Consider the following 11447-nt stretch of genomic DNA (forward strand, 5'->3'; position numbering starts at 1 on the left):
TAGTTATTTCTATTAGATCAGGGTCCTCCTGTATGATGGATGTGGAAGTGTAGCTTAATAAACTGATTAGAATGGTAGATTGAGAGTCACTGGCGGGAGGGGAGTTCGTGTATATGAACTTAAGAGTGCTTATCTTATTATTATTCTTTAGCTATTTTCTTAATAATGTATTGTTTTAAAGATTATAAATCTATAAATATAAAATCATTTAATATGACATGCTGTAATTATGATGTTTAGCTTATTTTTAAATTGCTGGTTTGTTAATATTCTGATTGATTTGCCGATTATTTGTTTATTATATTATGTGATTTATGCTGTACTTGTGATGTTCTAGTATGTTGTTTTTATTTATTGCTTGTAAACTGCTTTGGGATTCATCTGAATGGAAAGCAGCGTAGAAATACAAAACAATCAAATCAAGATCAAAATGGTGCAAAAAAGGTTTGCAGAGGAAAAACCTACGTACAATACACAGATTATAATTGCAGCCTGTAAGGGACCGGCAAAGCTCTAACAAGTGTAGGGCAGAGGCAGTGGGCCATGGGGGGGGGCAGGAGAGGGGACCAGTGATTTATGGGGTTTGGTGCCACCCACAAGGCAGGAGCCAGCGCAAGGGGAGGAGGAAGGCTGCTGCATTTTAGACTGAAGTTTCTGAGTCATCCTCAAGGGCAGCCCCACCTAGAGTGCAATGCAATTATCCAGAGCATGGAGTACAGTGGCCAAGTCATCACTGTCCAAAAGGGGTCATAGCTGGTGAACCATCCAGTTTGATGATGATGATAATAATAATAATAATAATAATAATAATAATAATAATAATAATAATAATATATTATTTGTACCCCGCCCATCTGGCTGAGTCTCCCCAGCCACTCTGGGCGGCTCCTAATCGAATATTAAAACAATACAGCATTAAATATTAAAAACTTCCCTAAACAGTTCTTCCTAATCCTAATCCTTTTACAGGCAGTTTCCCTTAAACACAAAGTAACCCCCCCCTCATTATTTAAAGGCTGCTTGCATGAAATGTCTAAACCTGTTTGTCTGAAATCTGCCAGACTTCATGTACTCACAAGGAGCTGCTGTGCTTCGATCCAATGCTGTTTTAAAAAAAGGTACGATTGACTGTTCATTCATTCATTTCCCCACATGAGTACGAGGTATGGCAAGTGCCCAATACCTGCATTTTCCAGAAGCGGCAGAAGACGTTTTTGTCCCAACAGGCTTTCCCAGCTAGACAAGTGAGGGTTTTAGTCTTGTTTTAAATGCATGTGGCATTTTGCTATTTTAAATTATGTCTATATTGCCTTGAAACAGTTGTTTAGAAGATGGTCAATAAATTGATGGTGTTGGTGGTGGTGATGATGATGATGATAGACCTTTTTGCCCATCAGCTGATTGGCCTGGCTAGCAGCTTCCCCCCCCCACTTACTCTGAACTGAGTTAGTAGAAGGTGGACTCAGCAGGTGGCAGCCATTCAGTAGGCTGGTTGGCTACATTGGCAGGAAGGTGCAGGAAGTTATTACAGTATGTAGTTGAGGTTTAGTGAGCTCTCTTAGGCGCACCCTTACAGGTGATGAGTTTAGTCCTGAGACTTTCCTTCAGGGTGATTAAAGTTTCCCTCGTGGTAATGAGCACCATTGACATAGCTGTCAAGTTCTCCCATTTTTTCCATTTTTTTAAATAGTTAAAATATATCTTTATTTATGATTTCTTTAAAATCAAGGTACAAATACGAATATTATAATAGGTTCTCCCATTTTTAAAGGGAAATTCCCTTATGCTGAATAGGCTTCCTCGTGAGAAAAGGGAAAACTTGACAGCTATGACCTTTGAAGCATCTATCTAGTGTTGTAGAGGCCTCCCTACTCACCTAAGAGGATGGGGCTTAAGGGAAGGGGTAGATGAAATGCTACCCCTCACCTTTAGCAGGGCTGGCTCTCCCAAAGGTTGTTATGTGCAGTTAGGATCCCACATGTGCAGTTAGGATCCTCATGAGAAGAGAAGAATCCTTGGAAAAGACCCTGATGTTGGGAAAGATTGAGGGCACAAGGAGAAGGGGACGACAGAGGACAAGGTGGTTGGACAGTGTTCTCAAAGCCACCAACATGAGTCTGACCAAACTGCGGGAGGCAGTGCAAGACAGGAGTGCCTGGCGTGCTACAGTCCATGGGGTCACGAAGAGTCAGACACGACTAAATGACTAAACAACAACAACAGGATCCCACAGCATTGTCCCTACTGCAGATCTATTGATGTTAAAATGAAGAAATCTGGCCCAGTTCTCCCAGCTTTGTGTCTTCCCTGCACAGGCACGTCATAATATCTTCCAGAAGCCATGGACTGCAGATGAATAAGCAGCCTATTCTGCTTGGTCTTCTGCATGGCTAGCAATCAAGTAATCCTTCCAGGATAATGTACTTTTGTAAGCCTTGGGGATGAGGCTTTGAATATTGTGCATTTGGCAAATAAAGTGTGGTGCTTTTAAACAAATTAGGACAGAAGTATTGCCCTTTTGGATTGGACCCAGGTCTATATAATCCAGTTATGGCTACCTGGAAACCTAAGCATGAAATTTATGGCCATCGCTGCCATCCAGCACTGCAGTGCATCTCAACATGGAAGTTCCTTTGAGCTATTTTGGCTAATAGCCATTTGACAGACATGCCCTCTTTGTAAAAATTTATTAGAGAACTTGCATCTCCTTGTGCCTTTTACAGCCTGCCTCTATCTCCACCTGCTGGATCAGACTAAAGGCTTATCTAACTCACCATTCTGTTTCCCACAGTATAGTCAACCAGATGCCCCAGGAAAGCCTATAAATAGGTCATCATCAGTGGTAGGGACAGGTGAATCTGACGATTTAGGTTTCTCTCAGCTGCTCATTTCCCCAATCTTTAAATTCACTTCTTCACACATCTATATCAGTTTGTTTTATATATATAATCTTTATTATTATTACTCATTCAATTTCTCTCAATATGCACATTTTTGAAGGTACTTTCTCCTAATGCATTTTTGTATGTTATTTTCCCTCTATGCATTTTTATGCACACTTTAATATATGCATTTTTGTAGAATTTACTTGACTGCAGAACTGCCTTACAAAATTCAGAGGAGTGAAAATGCTGAAGGAAGTCTGTGTCCTGGTTCACCATTGTTTTTTAAAGTGTGAATTAGACAGGCTTAAAAGCACAGGTGTCAGGACTACCGGTAGTAGTCAATCTGGCCAGGGCCGCAGGGTCTGATCCAACATCGGTCATAATTGTACCCAAGCGATCGAGCGTATGCTGGGGAGCCCCTGGTACAGGCGATGAACGCAAAGCCTGAGACAGACCTCTGATTACCCTTTTGGAAGGAAGAGCAGGTCTCAGATTCTGTTTAATAGGCATCACGATTTTCAGAAACAAATAAAATTAGCAAAACTACAGAATAGAACTCAATAGTGTTGTTGTTGTTTAGTCGTTTAGTCGTGTCCGACTCTTCGTGACCCCATGGACCATAGCACGCCATAGTACTGCACTCACATAGAACTCAAACATTCACATAGAACTCAATAGTACTGCACAGTTAAAATGGCGGCCCTGCCAAAACAAGCGAGGCAGCGGCGAGCTTCGGCTCAAGGTGCTGAAGCCCCTTGGGAGGAAAAGGGGAACAGGAGAAGGCAAGGTGGGGAATAAACGGGGAGAATATAGACTAAAGGGGAAAACAGAAAAAAGGGGGAATAAAGGAAACAGATCACCATAAGCGTCGAGGTAGATCACTCTCTCTTTCGGCTCGTAACGAACACGTTGCTAGTGTTGCAATGCACTGACCAAAAGAGGAAGTTCTGAGTCTCATGCATGGGCATATATAGGTCCCTTGATCAGTTTAGCTAGCATCCCATTGGTCTGATTCAACCCAGCATCAAGGGAACTACCAATCGGGTGTTGTGGCTATCCAATTGTACCCACCCACAACACAGGATTCGGTAGCCAGGTCGCACTGCAACACGTGCCCTCTTTGAGGGAGAACACTATTTGCTCAAAGAGAATTTCTGGAAGAAATTCCCTTCTATGGACTCTTAGAGCATTTCCATTATGATTTTTTGTGTGTGGCAGAAATTGACATTTGTAAACCAGGAAGCACAACAGGAATAATAGCCAGAAATGGATTCTGACCCACTAGGTATCCTCACCAGATAATTAGAGCAAATAATTCTATTGAACAAAATATAGTTATTATCCCAGAGTTCATTGTGCTCCAGCAAGATTAAAGAACACTGGGTTGCCACTTTTTGTCCCCGGGGGTAAAATAATCCCAGTAATTACACTATATTATCTAACCACTGTGGCTCGTATGTATCGTCTCTAATGATTGCTGAGCTCTTCCACAGATCATTTAAATACATAAAATAAGCAGTTGCCAATACTTTTTTATTCCTTTTGTACAGCAAGTGGTAACTACTTTGCCTGATAAAGAGCTGATGTTTAGCAGCAGGATACGCCGTGCACTTTGAAGAAAATTAAATGTTATGTTATTCATGGTAGTTATGACACCTACTTTACTCATAAGCTTTTAACTACAGGGATTTGAAAGCAGTGGTTTTTCAATGGATAACATTTAGAATTATGAGTTTTCGGATGAGAGTTCAGTTGCTGTGTGGCAAATGCACAGATGAAGTGAAATCACTCATTTAGCAACAAAGTTAACAGGAGTTATTTTCTGGTACAGTAAAATGTTTGCAACCATCCCCTGTGTTACAAGAAATGTACAAAAGGACAGCAGCCTGTTTAAAACCATTTATGCAACAGCTCAGCAGCACCATCCCCTGCTGGCAGGAATTTCTTGGTGGACCAAACTTGACAGCTGGGTAGGGAGGCCCCCCTGTCACTCAATTGATGCCATAATGATATCAGGTGATGCTGCACTTTGAAGCACCGATTGTTGGGACTTCAAAGCATAAACCCTTTGGAACTTAAGCCTTGTGCCTTGGTCAATGAGAGAGAACTGCTTTCACCGCTTCTTCCTCCCTGCATTGCTCCTTAAACTTTCTGATTTCAGGTGTCTTAAGATGCAGTCCAAAGTTTCGCGAATGATCCAATGTGGCTCCTTTAAATGTCTCGTTTTGGAGGTTCAAAGGAGCAGCATGAAGCAGGTTGCAAAGCCATTTGCAAGCAGCTTCACATTGCTCCTTAATAGGGTTGCCAGACTCAATAGAGGACAGGACTTCTGTGCTTTTAATTGCCCTGCTCTCTTTTGAGTCTGGAAACCCTACTCCTTGAACCTCTGAAATCAGGTTTAAGGAGCAGGACAGGGAGGTAAGAAATGGCTTCCATTCAAAGGAAACTGCTTCCCCCTCAGGAAGCAAAGCGTATGCTTACCACCCATGATGAGCAGGTGGGAGAATACCTGGCTCTAGCAAAGGAACCAAAAAAGCTTGGCCCCTGCCTCAAATACCTTTCATAACAGGACTTTTTCATATAAATACTTCACTCCTATACTGTTTGCATCGCTTGTTTCATCTTGGTTCCTTGACACCTCAAATAAACAATAAATTTGGATACCGGAATGATTTTAGTCAATTAAAATTTCAAATTAATCATTATGTTAAATTTCATTCTCCTAGCTTTTCATCCAAGTATGAATTAAGTTTATTTAAAATTAACAAAGGCAAATTGGTCCTTTGAGTGATTTTCTCCCTTTGCTATTTAGATTTCAGTTTGTTTTCTTAAGAGGAAAAAAAAGTCTTGCTTATTTGACTGTTTTGCCTCCTATTGACAGTGCTGCCTAATTAGCTCTACATTAATTTGTATTTTTCTATACAGCACAGCAGATTGTTGGAGTCCAATTAACATACTGATATACTGTGTGTGTGTGTGTGTACATTGCTAGCCTAATTTTGCTTCCCAGTATTTTTTATAGCCATTTGCCTAGGATCTTGCAAAAGGGGTCTAAGGTATAAAGTAACTGTCTCCAAATGGAAGCCTTGATAGTGGGTCTGATCCCCTCAATTCAGAATGCAAATACAGAGGGGAAAGCTTTCATATGAATGCAGACACAAGACAAGAGCCAACTAGGTTTAGACACTGTGGATGGAGAAATATACCAATTTCAGTTTCTCATTTTCCCACTCTTATGTTCATTTCACCCCACTTTTGTATACGTTCCTGATTTGTTGATTTTAATCATATGAAACTTTGTACCCATTTTGGGCCATGTTTCTCCTAATACAGTATATGCACATTTGGTATGCAATTCTACTTATATAGATAATATGTGCATGCCATTTCCCCAGTGGAACAGTGTCCCTCACAAGGGCGTAGCCAGGATCAAAACTAGGGGGGGGGGCAAGACATGATCATTCAGGGGCGGGGCCACAAAGTGCGAACGTGGGCGGGGCTACAGGGCCAGCTGGCCTGACGACATCGTGGTGGCGGCGGCAGCGGCAGCGGCCACCTTGTGCTTCTGGGGCTGGCAACGGCAGCGGCTACCCTGCTTGGCTGGAGAGGACGGGAGGGTCGGGCAGGCAAGAGGGGGTGACAGGGTGGGCGAGGGCAAGGCAAGGCACGGCCGCAGTCACGACGGCTCCGAGGCGTTGCTGCATATCAGCATAATATTTCAACCATGTTGTGGGTTCAAGCCCCACCTTAGGAAAAAATTCCTGCATTGCAGGGAGTTGGACTAGATGACCCTTGTGGTCCCTTCCGACTACAATTCTATGATTCTATTGATATATTGCCATAGCATATGCATCATTCTGCTTTCTTGAATTGTCCTACTCCTAGGCATAGCAGCCAACTCCTAGAGGCCTAGGTGCCTCCCCCCCCCCAATTACTAGTAAATACCGTATTTGAAAGAGTCATCCCCCCCCCATGTTGATGGGCTTTCTATGTGGGGCTTATCTGCCCCCCCCCCAGTATTTTATTAAGGATGGAAGAGGGAGGGAAGGAAGGAATAATAGAGAGAGGGATACCTCATATTTGTGGGTGCCTCTGGGTGATGCTGTGAAGCTGGAACTCTGCAGCAAGATGATGGGAGGGTTGGGCAGGGGAGAGGGGGTGGCAGGGCGGGCGAGGGCGAGGGAAGGCACGGCCGCAGTCTCGATGGCTCCGAGGCGTTGCTGCATATCAGCATTATATTTCAACCATGTTGTGGGTTCAAGCCCCACATTGGGGAAAAATTCCTGCATTGCAGGGGGTTGGACTAGATGACCCTTGTGGTCCCTTCCGACTACAATTCCATGATTCTATTGATATATTACCATAGCATATGCATCATTCTGCTTTCTTGAATTGTCCTAGGCATAGCAGCCAACTCCTAGAGGCCTAGGTGCCTCCCCCCCCCAAAAAAAAAATTACTGGTAAATACTGTATTTTAAAGAGTCATTCCCCCCCCCCATGTTGATGGGCTTTCTATGTGGGGCTTATCTGCCCCCCCCTATTTTATTGAGGATGGAAGAGGGAGGAAAGGAAGGAATAGAGAGAGGGATAACTCACATTTGTGGGTGCCTCTGGGTGACGCTGTGATGCTAGAACTCTGCAGCAAGAGGAAGATACCGGTACACCTGTACAGGAGCCTTGTAAGCAGCTTTCTCTCTGCTTGATTTACAGCAGGCACGTCCAACAGGTAGATTGTGATCTACCAGTAGATCACTGGATGTCTGTGGTAGATCACTGCTAGATCACTGGCACCCCTAAAAAAGCTCACCCAAAATTTTCCTCCTCCCTAAAAAAAGCTTAACTATGACCTGAAGCCCTAAACAAAAATGGGCCTCCCTCCCTCCTAAAAGAAGCTCAACAAGTTTGACCTAAACCCCCCAAAACAGGGCTTCCCTTCCTTAAAAAAACTCAACAGCTTTGACCTGAACCCCCCAAAAGGGGGTAGATCACTCCCAGTTTTTAACTCTGTGAGTAGATCAGAGTCTCTTGGGAGGTGGCCACCCCTGATTTACAGTATACAGATGCAGGAGGAGGGGCAGACTGGAACACCACTGCTTTTTATAAACAGCCCCCCCCTTCTTATTCACTTCCTTTTAGCCTTGCAGGGCCACCTTAGTCAAATTGAATCCTCTGCAACCTCATTAAATCGCCAATAGAACTGTTAATGCGATCCCTGAATGCCCATTAACAACTCCCACTGAATAACAATAGGGTGAATAGGGTGAACCTTGCCTGAAGGCATATTCTGCTCCATTGTCTTAACTGCTTAAGTACCGGTAGCCACTTTGCTTTATTTATTTGATGTGTTTTTGTTACAGCTGTGTTCCCGCCCCCTAAAGCAAAGCCCTTTCCACTTCAGTTTTTGGAGGGGCAAAGTATTGGTTATGGTCTGTAAAATACAATAATTTTTTGCTTCTAGGGGGGGCAGCTGCCCCCTCCTGCCCCCCCTGTCTACACCCATGGTCCCTCAGGAGGTTGTGGGCTCTCCTTCCTTGGAGGTTTTTAAGCAGATGTTGGATAGCCATCTGCCATGGCTGCTTTAGTTGAGATTTCTGCATTGCAGGGGGTTGGACTAGATGACCCTTGGGTTACCCTCCAACTCTACATTTCTTTGATTCTATAATGCAATGCCCTTTTGTACATGGCTTCAACCAATATATGCATTTTGGTGCACAATGGTGCACTTTTCACCAACAGATACATTCTTTGGTTGCAGAAGAAAAATTCAGAGAAGTTGGGATTTCAAAGGTGGACCATATTTCAGGTCTGGGAACTGTGAATTTGGTATGTTTGCACTCTAATGCAAACCAAACAGATTTCTGCCCCATCTGTACATCAAGGCTTTGGACTTATTGAAGGCAGAGACAGGTGCTAAATGGAATGCCTTTTTTGTCAACTGACAAGCCCTTCAAAAGCAATTTGCAGTATGCCTGAAGCGTCTGCTGCTCAGATGGAAAGATTTATATATGTACCGTGTGTGTGTGTGTGTGTGTGTGTGTGTGTGTGTGTGTGTAACAGTATCACTGGGTGTTCCTGAAGTCCCACATTAGGCCCATGACAATTAGAATATCCACACTTTGCACTGATCCATAAGAACAGAGGAAGTTTATTGCTAGATCAGGCTGAAGGCCCATCCAGTTCAGTTCTCACAGTGGCCAACCTATGGGAAATGCAGGTAGTGCCTGAGTGTGTGATTCCTAACAACTTGCATTGAGAGGCATACTGACAATGGAAGCAGCACATCACCCTTGTGGACAGCCACCGTTATCTTTATCCCCCATGTGGCTGCAGAAGTCTGCCTGTAATCTCTTAGTAGAGATGGTGCAGAAGTTTGCCCGAACTTTTCTTGGAAATGGATTTCTTTAAAAGTGATCTCGAAAGAGAGATGAGCTCTCAGGAATCCCCAAACCATTTGCTGGCTGGGATCAATATTTGGACCTGAAAAGGATTTGTGGGAAAGAGTCCCTGGTGGTTTGCTAGTCTCTAAAGCATCCTTTTGATTCCTCTCTTTACTTATTGGTGAGCAGAGAGCGCAGAAGGTGGCAATGACTGCAGTGGGAAACAGGGCTAAGGAAGATTTATCTTCCCATTCCCTCTCTGCCATCCTAACATGCTTCAGAGTGTGTCAGGCCTGGCAGGAATGGATGGAGAGTGGGGATGGCATCAGCACTGGGTTTAGGTGTTGCCAGCAGTTCCCCTGCACCAAGAAAGAAAGATTCCACCTAAACATTAGGAAGAACTTCCTGACAGTAAGAGCTGTTCGACAGTGGAACTTGCTGCCAAGGAGTGTGGTGGAGTCTCCTTCTTTGGAGGTCTTTAAGCAGAGGCTTGACAGCCATCTGTCAGGAATGCTTTGATGGTGTTTTCCGCTTGCAGGGGGTTGGACTGGATGGCCCTTGTGGTCTCTTCCAACTCTATGACTCTAGGTGCAAAATTACAACTACCACCTATGTTTACTGAGAGTTAGAAGGGTTGCCAAATTTTGTCCCTGATCAGGACACCATGTTACCAAAGATGGTTTTTTTAGTGTAAGAAGATCCAGCTGGGCCTCATGACTTGAGACTGAACAACCCTGCTGGATCAATCCAGTGGCCTATCCTGTCCAGCATCCAATTCTCACAGTGGCCAATTATAGTTGCCCATGGGAAGCCTGCAAGCAGGACCTGAGCACAGCAAAACTCTCTCATCCTGCTGTTTCCAGCAACTAATATTCAGTAGCAATACTGTCTCTAAGTGTGGAAGCAGAGCAGAAGCCACCATAGCTAGCAGCTGTTTATAACCTTCTCTGTGAATTGATCTGATCCTATTTTGAATCCATCCCAATTGGCTGATTACCATTCTATGGCTTTCAAACGTGCTTGTGATCGTAGGGTGGTGGTTTTTTGTTTGTTTCTGTTTCTGTTTCATAAGGTATTTTGTATTTTTATTTTGTATTCTTATTTTGTATTCTTATTTGTATTCTTATTAAGGTATTTTGTATTCTTATTTTGAATTTTTCTGTTGTGAACCATCCTGAGATCTTCAGATGAAGGGCGCTATACAAATTTAATAAGTAGAACAACAACATTTGTAGATGCGGCAGTTTAACTTTTTTAAAGATGTGCCACGTGTTTTAAATGGTTCCAAATTGCCTTTAAATGTTTTCAATATGTTGTTATTTATTTGAAATCAGACTGGGAGGAAGGACAAAGTTGAAAATGTAAGAACCTGCTTAGATGTTTTATTACAATCAAGCAGTGTATAATTTTTTAATAAAATGCAATAGAACAAATAAGGGAACTCTGACAGCCCTTGCTCATACTAGCTGGGATATTCCCTCAGGCCCTAAGCTTAGGGGATGCTCTGAGGCTGCATAGATCCCTTCAGCATTTTCTCAGTATCACAAAATCCTGCTCCGTTTGGTATATTTTTTTAAAAAAAATCTGGCCCCAAAATGATAATGGAAAGGTGGGCAGGTTTATTTCCAGAACTCAGCTGTGTGGAAATGGTTCCCTCCACAGGCCCTACTCCTACAGCTTTTTCACATGAGGAATGATTCCCTTTCCAGCAAAGAAGCACATGCACACACATCAAGGAAGAGGGAAATGAAAATATGTAGATCTTTATCTAGACTTTCCCCTATGTTCTTTTCCTTTCATGTGAATTGAAAGAACATGCAATTTTAGTCACTGAATGTAGCAGCATGAAATAAACATAGATAGGTAAAGGGGAGGAATTCTTGTGAAGGTCACTAACGGCATAAATACCTGTGTCTATTTATAAAAGATAAAACAAGTTTGCATAGAGAACGTCTTCCTCAAGGCTTGACAGAAATGGAACAAAACGCTTGTCAAATGAAGGGAAGGGAAGGGGGGGGGAGGACCACACAATCTCACTTTTCTTCAGCTGAAATTACCTACCTGCATAATTTGGGTTAGGGAGCATGATATAATAAATCTCTTTAAAGAAAATCTGCTGGTAAGTGATTACGGTATGTTATGCTGCTTAGGATAAAAGGGAACAGAGTTCCCATAGTGATAGGTA

At 43.0% G+C, this 11447-nt stretch overlaps 1 long non-coding RNA gene across 1 annotated transcript; it reads left to right on the forward strand.

Annotated features, from left to right (window-relative positions):
• Positions 1-9994: 9994 nt before the first annotated feature.
• On the forward strand, positions 9995-10833 carry LOC148686960 (uncharacterized). The gene is made up of 2 exons (XR_015948265.1): positions 9995-10334; positions 10394-10833. It is a non-coding gene; the product is annotated as an uncharacterized LOC148686960 (long non-coding RNA).
• Positions 10834-11447: the final 614 nt, after the last annotated feature.

Source organism: Zootoca vivipara, chromosome 2 (genome assembly GCF_965207765.1).
Source record: "Zootoca vivipara chromosome 2, rZooViv2.hap1.1, whole genome shotgun sequence".
Taxonomy (NCBI): domain Eukaryota; kingdom Metazoa; phylum Chordata; class Lepidosauria; order Squamata; family Lacertidae; genus Zootoca; species Zootoca vivipara.